The 12,291-nt window shown below is 33.7% G+C and overlaps 1 long non-coding RNA gene across 1 annotated transcript; it reads left to right on the forward strand.

Moving 5' to 3' along the window:
* The first annotated feature begins 4,428 nt into the window (after positions 1-4,428).
* Positions 4,429-8,047, forward strand: LOC138312339 (uncharacterized). Its single transcript, XR_011206924.1, has 2 exons — positions 4,429-4,680; positions 7,017-8,047. It is a non-coding gene; the product is annotated as an uncharacterized lncRNA (long non-coding RNA).
* The last annotated feature ends 4,244 nt before the right edge of the window (positions 8,048-12,291 follow it).

Raw genomic sequence — 12,291 nt, forward strand, 5'->3', positions numbered from 1 at the left:
CCTAATGTCTCCTTTGACAGAACATCACTTTTGGGCTTCTGTTGAGCACTCGCCCCTGTGAGGTAGGCCTGGGTTCTGTCTCATACATATACACTTTAATCCATGTCATCAGGCATGGTCGTGTTTTCGTATCTCAAAGAAATCGACGTTTTTAACAAGAATGTGAACGATTTCCCATGTTATCAACGTATCAACTCAATATTTTATCGTTTCATGAATATTGTGCAGGAGTTTTCTCGTGTATTTTAGCAACTATTTGATCCCAAACAACCTTTTAAAGGGACAATTCAATGAGGCTAATTCTGATACATAACCACCAAGCAAAATATTACATAAATGTGTTGTTCTATATTCCTTATGAAATATATAACAAGAAATATTGACAAATTCCACGACATTGTTAAGTATTTTGATTGCTACCGTTCTGGCCCTGCAGGTAGGGCGTTAGAATTGTACCTGCTGCAACCTATTGCATGATCGTAAAAGGCCACTAAATTTAGGATCTTATCTTTTCTCTTCTTCCTAACTGACTTTATCTTTCCTAATGCCTCCATAGACACCGGCCTAGAGTTGAGCATTCGCCCCTGTGAGGAAGGCTCTAGGTTCTGTCCCCTTGCAGAGACACACCAAAGTCTTTAAAAGTGGTAGTTTCTGATCCTGCTTAGCGCTCAGCATACAGGAAGTGGGACGACTGGTTTGCCCGTTGTCAGTATAATGTGACCGGGCGGGGTATGTTTCTTGGTGTCTTCGGCGGTTCCACAATACAAGAAGACACAACATGAATATACCACAGTCTCCCAAAACACGCACTTCGCAAAACGCAACACACCACATACATGGGACGACGTTAATTATGCAAACAAACAAACAAAATCGACACCGTGCAAAAAGCGAATATAACATGTACGCTGAACCTGTACCCGAGCCAAAGTCATGAACGTTAATCAAATGCAATACATAACCACTGAGGAGTTGGTAAAATTATATTTAGACAGGAACATGCACCAAATAATATAAACACACTACTGTAAGAACGATTTGGGTAGTTTTAGACAAAAATGTCTTTACTACACTGACACGAGCCATGGTTCGGCATACAAGACGCCCGACCACAATAAGTTATGGAAGACAGCAAGTGAGTTTGAACATTTCATATACATTTCACTTCAGTGGGCTTCTCTGGCATATCACAGTAAAACCAACTAATCTGACTTCCATTAGAACTGGTTTGTTTCCGATATTCGATGCAAATTTTAATGTACTCTTGGATTGCATTGTCCATTTATTAAATTCTAAATCTACAATCTGTGTTTTAGTTCAAATTACGTGCCTATGTCTTATCCTAATCTTTTAGATACAGGAATTATTCATCTTCTATTTAGATCTTTAAAACTACTACTCTACATTTCTAGCAATTTCGCTCTTAATGACCTTAGTTGACGATGGGCCGTAAAAACTCAAACAAACAAATAAACTGGTAGTTTCTGCTTAGTGCTCAGGATACAGAAAGTAGAACGACAGTTTCTCCCGTTGTCAGTATAATGTGACCGGGAGGGGTGCCTAGTGTCCTTGGCAGGATGCTCCATAATATCAGCGATATAGCATTATAAAAAGTGCAATAATTCCACTATACAAGACTACACAACACGAATATACCACAGTCTCTCAAAACACACATCGCACACTTCACAAACGCTACACTCGCAAATATAACATAACCCTTGCTGTTAATATGACGTTAATTGATCAAACAAACCAACAAAATATCGGAATCTATGAAATATAGTTAACAGCTAAAAACAATATTAAGTGGAATACTGCATTTTATGGTAAACACATGGAACTTGGTCGGAACATAGTTGATGGTGTCAACAAAAACTATTTCCGATAAAACTTTAAGATAGCTGCCGTTGAATAATAAACATTAACCGAAAACATTTCAGTATCAGTTATGTCATATAAGCATCAACAATTATCTGTATCGATGTTTTCAAAGCAATTAGTCTGCATCACTAATTGAATTATCATCGAATTATCCAGGTATCATTATAATGGTAAATCATATGATGAAATATAATTATTATTACAGGCATTTGTTCATTAATACGATATCTAATAAATATCACAACTCATGGCATGCTGGGGATTTTCTCCAACGCTCTAGCATCATCATTGACCATAACATTCACACTTTTATAATCGACATAAAGACACATTTAAAATCTATATGTGAAGTGTTTTACATATATTTGATCATCCTACTCATATTACCAATGTTTTCCAAAGTTGTAGATTATATAGGGTACAGGACACAGGGTGCTGATGTGGGCCGATCGATGTCCTGACATGATTACAGTGTCAAATCGTCAAATACATGTATATGATTTGAATACCTGAGTTGCAATTTACACATATGATTAATATCAACATAAAATACAAGTGTAAACCTTTGGATCGACAACACATAACGTACAACAACATACAAATGTATATATGTCATATTAGTAGTAAATACCTTTATAATAATAAAATAAATATATAATTATATATTACTAGAAACAGGGATTGTGAACTCGAGCCTCTTTGTAAGAATGATGATAAATTATGAATAAATGAACTAATATCTATGTTCAACACTTATGAGAACAATTTGAACTCTCTTTCCATTTAACTTTGTTTGAATATTTGTGACAATATGTTGGAACTTTGTACTTTAATCTTAATTGTTAAACATTTCAATAATTACATGTATGCGATATATGAAGCCCAGTTAAATTGTGTGTACTTGCGCATCGCCGAGATGTTACTGACCACGACCGACCACATATACATCACCCCAACCTCGCGGTGCCCCACACATTTCAAATATGTTATGGTAGTGCCATCAAAAGGATTAGAATTGTGTAGCTAATGGGATGAGAAGTGATAGCGGTCTTTCACATCCGCACTGAACATCTGCAAGGCGACCTGGGAATTTGTTCTTATGTCCTTGCAGATTTATGGTAGTGCGCTCGAGGGTGCTGACTAGGCACTGCTTTCTTTTCTCCTTCCCTCCCCCTATCTCTAAGGTCATGCCAATAATCTAAGTTCTCGTTAAAGGCAGCTGGTTGCTGAACAATACAAACAAGATCCTAATTTATAACAATATACACGGACGCGTTGCAAGATACGTTTTATAGCCGAAACTCCGACTGAAGTTTTAGCGGCACTGAAACTATTTATATCACATGCGTTAGCGTTTTGTAAGGTTAAAGCAATGTTTTACTGTGTACTAATTAAATTTGCTTGATAATTGACAAAAACATCATTTTTAGCCAGCATCACCAGATTATGGGTTACGGTAATGGGTTATCATGTTCGGCCGTCCGTATGTAATAAAATTCGTGCTATCTCCATTTCTCAGAAATCGTAAAAGTGGAGTTTTGTCAAAACCAATTGCATGCCGTCGCTGCATATGCAATATGCATATGGAGAGAAGTTGAAAAACTTATTGCAATAAAGATTATTTAAATCATTAAAATATGGGTTTGATGAGAAAACAAGATGGTCAGTATGAATTTGACATTTGCTTCTTGTCATCGCTATTTATAAAGCTGCCACACAACAGCACATTTTTGTACAATAGAACAGCACATACAAAAATATGATTACATCAATTTTTTTAATGCTGCGGGTCGCATTGTTGATTTTAAACCTCGATCGTAACTATTTCTCTGAAGATATTTGTTCAGCGGCGTAACTAATCTATTACTAGTTAATACCATTATTATATATATGTATGTTGCGATAATATAAATGATCTACGTAAATTAGCAAAGTTAATATTTGAGGCGATGGAAAACGATCCTCTCTTAATCTCGGATCATATTCTATTATTGTATAATATGAGTTGTAAGGTGTGTAGCTTCTGTATAGTTAACAAATACTATTTGTGGACAACTTATAAATCATATGTGATTGCGAATGTGACAATTTGCAACCATGTAATAGGGACTTCTATTGTGAGTGTATGTATTTTACACGACCGCTGATGAAATATTATAATGTTGTATGTGTTTTTCGAATATTAATTTTTGAATGTTGAGTGAAATATTTGTAATTATTGTATCCAATAAGTTTGAATTTGATTACGTTGTGCAAGAAAACAGCATACGGTGAGCGGTCGGACATGTATTTTGTAGTAAGGAATACAATTGCAAATGTAGATAAGCTTTATTAGAAAACTGCATATGGGTACTGTATAAATAAATTTGTCGAAAAGATTCATGACAACGTATGAATGTTTTCTGGCGGTTAACATGAGATGATTAAATAGCACTTAAAGGCAATTGTGTAACAATTGACCAACCATTTTGTAGAGCCTACGAAAATGTGCTTATTAATCTTCCTGTGTGATTGGCCAACAAGTAAAACACCACTGGACGCATGCATCGGTGTATCTACATATGTGTGTACGAGGTTTACATGTACCGCGTTCACATACGTACATGTATACGACGGTGGGTGTTAAAGAAGGATAGTGATAGTAACGAACGTAATCGGATTACGTTCGTTAAAAGTGAAGAAAAAACAAGACAAGTAATGAATTCGGATTTAAATGAGAGGAATCTAATCCTTTGTGGAAAACAAAAAAGGAGGATTAAGACAATGAAAAGAAACAGTGATGTGGATTCTTTCAAGGTAACACAGTGTTCTAGATGAATTATTTTTAGATTTTATAACAATACATTTTAAATATACCATTTGAACATTGTTATGTTTTTAAGTTAGATATGTTTTTTTAACATTTATGTAACAGAAAATAGGTGTATAAAATGATAACTGGTAAACAGTATAACCCCTCGGACGTTTTTGTTTATTTGAAATCCTATCACATGTTTTAATTTGGCTATTTCGATATGTGATTGTGTGTAATGCCAGTATTACGAATAGATGTGCCTATACAAATGTATAAGCAGTAGAATGAAAACCAGTAACTCAATATTGATGTCGATACTTCATGATTGATATTTGTTATGTATTTCCACTCCGCAACGCTACCGGTTAAACTGTATCAGAGATCAGAAAATATGGCACGTACTTCACAGAACGTTTCCGTTCAAATCCTTAAAAGTACAAGCCACAGTATTGCGACTGATAGAAACAAAACAAAAAATAAGTGCATGTACATCCCCGCTATACAATCGATTATTCCGACAAACGTACACTCGTCCATTGTATATTTCGACTTTAAAAACGGATTCGTATTGTTTCACAGGTCAAAGATATTTATGTTTGTATTTTTACAATTATTAATCGCTTTCAATTTTTGTACATTTAGCTAGGCGAAGTGCTGCATAGATTAATATATCTGAATAGATTATAGATTTCAACGTATCGTGTTTCTGTTATACACGAGGAAAGCTGTTAATAACACTATATACATAAGCATATAATATGAACTACCTCACCAGACCCCCTTTGTCGACCACATGCGAGATGAGCTATTGGCTCAATGAGGTATCAAGTTTAAATAAATTTGCTATTAATATTATTGATATGGTTCGCTGGTACCGAGATCTATCATTATCACTGCAGGCCACAGCTCATATACGACCAAATATATCAATAAGTACTTGTTAAAGATACATATGTCGTTCTTTACAATGTACGTGTTGTTTTAAGAGAATGTTTTTGTATCGTAAAGAAGTCATAATTCATTGTGTTAGACGTACATCTGTAACCAACAACTGACTCATTTTGCACATCTTAGATTATATCCAAAAATATCTGACATAAAAGCTATTCAAAATAAATAATATTTTGAAAATGGACAAAATTCGTGATCTATTCAGTACTGTATTTGCTGCCATGCGCTTAGGGTAACTGTTAATCTGCGTAAGAATTAGAAAACGGTAATCGAAGTATTATAAATTTTGGGAACTCTGAAATTGATTTGTAATTTCAAGCTGATAGTTGTAATAATCTGAATGTTTCTACGTAATGGTGACCTTGTTTTTCTCGTTTTAGACGAAAATGGAGTATAAACAGAGTAAAATACATAAATACCATTTGTTTATATCTAAATAGTATTGTTACATATTTGAACTCCCCCTTTAGAAAATTATAATAAAACAATAGTTCTCAGATTTGACGTATCACTTATCACAATAAAATGAAACAAACATTGCAAGCAGCTGTGTTCCACTAAGTTTATGTGTACAGAGGTACAGAGCTAAATACCAAAAATGTCTTAAACATAAATCTGGGAGACAAAAATCTAAATTTTTCAGAAATGATGTCTTTGGTGGTCATTAAATTTTGCCAGTACAACAATCAGAATAGTGATGATTTTGAGCCATAGAATTGAAATGGAACATTATTTTATTATTCGGTTCCAATACGGAGAAAATAAGATAATGATAATGATAATAAAAAATAGGTGTTTCAATAGAAGGAGGATTTGATGTTTATATCATACATATAAGAACGGTAATAACCTGCTTTGTATAGCGATATATAACAACCTGGCAAACTATCTTTTTCTCGGTCGCATAGTAGACTTCAATAATTTCAGCCTGAATCTTCATGTTGATGGAAGGTCATTGGATCGTGACAATATCGATGACGCCATAATTTCCATTATGACGTTATCACACATACAATAAGTTAAATTAGGATACTCATGCTCTCAAAAACATTTTGCATTAAAAATAAAGGTTTCGTATTGCAAAAGTTTGTTATTGTCTGTTTAAGACGGGACATGTCTTTTGGGACACACCGTATATATATGTGTATTTCATTAGAACGAGCAATACAGCTGTATAAGATATCATAAACCGGCCAGGATGGTTGCGGTCAGATAACCCGGTTGAACTAATGTTTCACATCATTGGACAGATCTATCATGAGAAGCAAATATATTTGCAAATGACCTAGGCAAAGTTTCCTTTGGGTTTTTTATTTAGTAAATATTATAAACGCATTTAGTCCAGTTCTGTATGAAATATAGGATAATCTATCTTTTTATCTTTCAGAGATCATTATTGTGGAATACAACTCGATAACAACAAACTTGGTCACCAAAGAAAACAAAAGCTGAGGGAAGAGTAATGAAAAACCTTGAAGAGAATGTTTGGAAAAGAGACTCATATAATTTTGATTAGAAATACAATATGTGTATCGTGCCATTGAACTTTTCGGAAGACAGTAAAACTCTTATTGTGAAACACAAAACAAAAAAAAACAATTTTCATTCCGTTTCTACTACTAGAAAAAAACAACAGCTGATCATGATGTTTTAGTTTAAACAAAATCAAATTTCAACTTCGAGTAAAGGGGGTTCCAACAAAACAAAACATTGCGATTTTATGCTTACTTTTCTGAACACATATACTTTGCTAATCTCCATATATTCTATATACCTGTGTAGATACCTTAACATTATAAAACAATGTTAGTAGATGAAAGCATTTGATAAAGCCGTTACCTTTTAATAAGACTACGCATACAGATACAAGCAATGTAATAAGACTTATTGTGAAATGAGTTTTGCTTCCTTCGTGTGCAGGCATGCAATATAGCTCTTTGTGTTCAAATATGATAACTAGTTACCAATATACAACAACAAAGTTAGGTATATATTTTGTTTCTAAAACCCATGTCAATGTGCCCCATTGGGAGTGTGTGCCTGGCCAAGTGAATTTCAGTTAAACATTACCGATACCATTGGGATTATACCTGTAAATGTTTTCTACCAAATTGTCATGCCGATAAAATCAGCCAGAACATATCAATACATACATGTATGTGTATATTAAAGTACCGTTCCGTTCCGAAATATTTATGTCGGGTTCCTAATTAGACAGATTCAGGTGGAAACATATACATCTATTAGTTAGTGTTCGTATCCGTTCTCACAATTATGGTTCGGACAAATGTAGTTGAATAATATAGACTAGCAATAAAGTCAGCGGTCGGTAAAGTAACGCAACCACTTTGCTTTTATCCGCCACTAGAATAAAAACTGAATGTCTCCTAACTGAATAAAAATATTAAATGTACAGTAGACACTGTGTTTGCGTTATGTGTATTTTTTATATATCGCATACGTTAACATTTATATAATATAGAATAGTCCCTACCTTGAGAGAGACAGATCACTACTTTCGAGGAATAAATATACATGTGTATGATTAATTCGGACATTTTTCGAAACTTGTACGATGTAGGGAATTCGCTACATTGAGAGGCCAGGGATCTTTGCATCTCCATTTTTAAAACGATGTAGGGAATTCCCAACATTGAAAATCTATGTATATGAACCTTTCAGGCGTTTAGTACGATGTAGCCAATTCGCTACATTGAAAGACAATGTTTTTTTTTGCATCTCAATATTTCAGACGACGTAGGGAATTCGCTACATTGAAGCGCACGGTATATGAACTTAACGGCCATTTTCAAAAAGATACACAATGTAGGGAATTCCCTACATTGAGAATGTAGGGAATTCCCTACATTGAGAGGCCAAGCATATATATACCTCATTATTTCAGACGACGTAGGGAATTCGCTACATTGATAGGCCAGGGATCTTTGCATCCAAATTTTTGAAACGATGTAGGGGATTCGCTACATTGAAACGCAAGGTACATGTATCTGAACCTTTCGGACGTAGGGGATTCGCTACATTTGAACGCAAGGTTTCTGAATCTTTCGGACGTTTTCAAAAAATTGTACGAAGTAGGAAATCCCCTACATTGAAGATCCATATATATGAATCTTTCGAACGTTTTCAGAAAAATGTGTGATGTAGGGAATTCGCTACATTGAAACCCCATGTAACTTTGCATCTCAATATATCAGACGATGTAGGGAATACGCTACATTGAAAGGCAAGACAATGTAGAAAAATAAGACATTGTAGGGAATATGCTACATGTGAAGACAAGGAAAAGGCAAACATATAGCAATATCCTTTCCTCAAAGTATCCCAATTTCGAAAAAAGTAGGAAATGACTCAAAATCGCTTCTTAATGGCTTAAATGGGAAAGGTGAAATAGTTTCATCTTATTTGGAATCGCGTTACAAATAAAAAATTATTCAGATCGTTAAAAGATTTCTTTTTTATAAATGGGCGATACCTACATTTAAGGTCACAGTGGTAAAATATACTCATGGGTCATTCGCGATCGGTCAACCTTGTACAGGTATCTACCCGATATATTTTCACGGGCGAGAAGACACCGAGATTTGTTTGCAAAACTCTTAATAAGCAGAAGAAAAGTGTTTTGTGCTACAATATTACAGTAAGTGACCAGTTAGCTCACTCGATAAAGCATTGGGCTATATAGTTCTAAGAGAGTTCAGGATTAGACACCTAACACGATGTAAAGGATAAGACTGGACATATTGGAACAAAAATTATATCCGGATTTGATTTTGATTTAGTTTGATTGATTAAATTAACGTCCTATTAACAGGGTCAAGGTCGAAGATTCGGACTCAAAGTAAATCAATTTTTCGAAAATACTAACCTACATATTTGAATATACTTTACCTTTGTGTTGTACTGTATCGTAAATATGAAATGTCACAAATTTGTCTCCAATTTACGATATGCAGGACTTAAAATTGGTTTACATGCAGAAACATATCTGACTTCAACGAATTGTGATATATGGCAATGCATGTACATCTCTATACGTACGTGGTTTTTTTTGACAATGAATATGATTTTTTTCAAACGGTGAATGTTCCATATTTCATACATCTATAGTTGGAAATTTATGTCTAATTTGATGTAATGCAAACACTTCCACTATTTCCATAAATTCCATTAATATCACATTTCAGAGGTAGAAGAAATTATACGACATTACCACCGACTGGGATACACACACAAAATTATACGTCATTTATTAGAATCCAGACACGACATTAACGTAACGTAAGTTTTTTTTGTGTTTTTGTGTGATTTAACCCTTTTAACCATTATTTATTCGGGTCTTTGTGATGTAAATTTGACTAATATTCTTATATGTAAATTTTGCTGTACTGAATATGATACGTTCTATAATAGGTCAGCAAACCATATGTCAAAATGACTTAAATGCACAGTGTAAATAAAACTTAGAAAGCAGCGTAACATCTCCATGATATAGGACGAGCTCGCAAAATAAGACTTATTCGACATTTACTTATATAGGTAATTCTCTATTTCTCTTATATGAATTTTATTTATTTTATATCGATTTGCGAATCAAGTTATACAACTTATACAAATTACTTTCGATGGCCCGGTTGAAAGCGCGCGAGGGGTCTTATTTCTCTTGGTAATGATATTACTACTCGATCTTGCACTATGAAAATGATAACTTTGTAAATATGAATTGAGCTTAATGACAATTTGCATGCAGCAAAAAGGCAAAAAGATTCGGGAAAAGAGTATGCTTATTAAAACTATTGTTATGAGTTTACAAATCTGTTTTTAGGAGGCTGGTTAGGGAAATAATGGCAGTACTCGACCCACATGGGTTTGAGTCAAGGAAAGAGAACAAGTTAAAACGCAGAGTTCATATCAGTAAAAGTATATAAAAGTTCCATTATGTTTTAACAGCATAAATTGACAAAAATGTATGCTAAAAATATATAAAAAAGAACATATATATATATATCTTATGTGCAGTGTAGATCAAGCAAAAACGTGCGTTTATCAAATACATTCAGTAGATATGTACAAGCTCATGTAATTGACTCTTCATGTATAGCTCAGAGGACTCTTTCATCCAAGAAAAGTACATTTTCGTAGTCTTTATATGTTAAGGACTAACTTGAATATATTACATGTATATGTTATGGAGATATAACACAAATATCTGAGTATATTCGAAGCAGTTTATGAACAGAGTACACTCATATTATTTTGTGTTATATCTGTATAACATAAAAAATCTATTAAACCAATCCTTATAACTCAATTTACAACTACAGCTTTTTAAACTTCCGAATTCATTTGGGGACCTTTTTCTCTGAATTCATGTAGCTGTTATATTAGTCAATCAGAAGTGACGCCATATGACGCCATTTTTTCCTTTATGTGCTGATTACGTAATTTTTAAGCCAAAATCGAATTATTGGACTATAACGATTAATGCATTCTTTTATGAACAATTGTACCACATTAATTTTGTTCATTGAATATTGATTTTGGCGGTTTAAGAATTAAGTATTAAGATCAGTAAAATCGGTGAGATTGTACTTATTTATTTACTTCTTATGATTTTGTCTCCCTTCTAAAAGGTTTTCTAGATATGTTGGTTAGCTAAAAGCAGGGAGGTCCAACAAAGATCAAAAAAAGATTGCGTCATGTTTCATTGAAAGCGTTGAATCCCTTGCAGGAAATACTATACAATATTTACTACTAAAGTAAATTTCACAAATATTAATTTCATAGCGTGCATGTAATCAGCTGATACAGACAAACCTTTTCATTTTTTATATACGATGTACCCCAAAAGAAATGTACACGTATTTTGTTTTTAATTCTGAATACTATATTCGATGTCATAGACTGAATTCATAATTCATAATTCTTAATCTGATTGTAGCGAACGGGTAAGCCAACAAGAATGACTGAATATGCCTTTTTATGTTTTTTGTTATTCGTTTTCCAACGTCGTTTGGTTCGATGTATAGAAATTAAATAAAATTTGCAAATTCATGCGATTTCGATCAGAATATTATACCATTCTTATAAGTTCATGTATATAGTCAATAAATTACGCGGACTACATAATATAAGTTAAATAGCGATATACGAGTTAAACGGGTGTACAATGTATTTACATGGGGCATTCTGAATAAAGTCATGGTGATGAGTGAGTTTAGTAGTAAAATGGGTTGTGATATGAAGGGGTTTCTATGTTCACAGTCAGTTAAGGTATGTTTTGGTGAGACATACACCACTTTACATCAGATAGGTAATTTTGTCCTTTGCAACTGTTATAATTCTCGAAATCTTGCGTCTCTCTAAATGACTGCCTATATATCAATAACATGCAGCTATATGTATTCGTATATCAAGAGTAATGTTAGTTGTAAAAGAAAAGTAAAGAACAAATTGGCTCTTGGGCTTCTACGTTTTCTCTCTTCAATTAGTTGTCCATACTTATCAGTGGAATTACAATATTTATACATTGTAATTCTATAACTATGAAGAAATCAATGTCACGTTTAGGGATAAGAGTATTTTACAACTTGCACCAAAACATTAACTAATACCAATGCCAGAGTGATTTCATAAGAGAGGCA

This window comes from Argopecten irradians, unplaced genomic scaffold (assembly GCF_041381155.1).
Source record: "Argopecten irradians isolate NY unplaced genomic scaffold, Ai_NY scaffold_0281, whole genome shotgun sequence".
Classification (NCBI taxonomy): domain Eukaryota; kingdom Metazoa; phylum Mollusca; class Bivalvia; order Pectinida; family Pectinidae; genus Argopecten; species Argopecten irradians.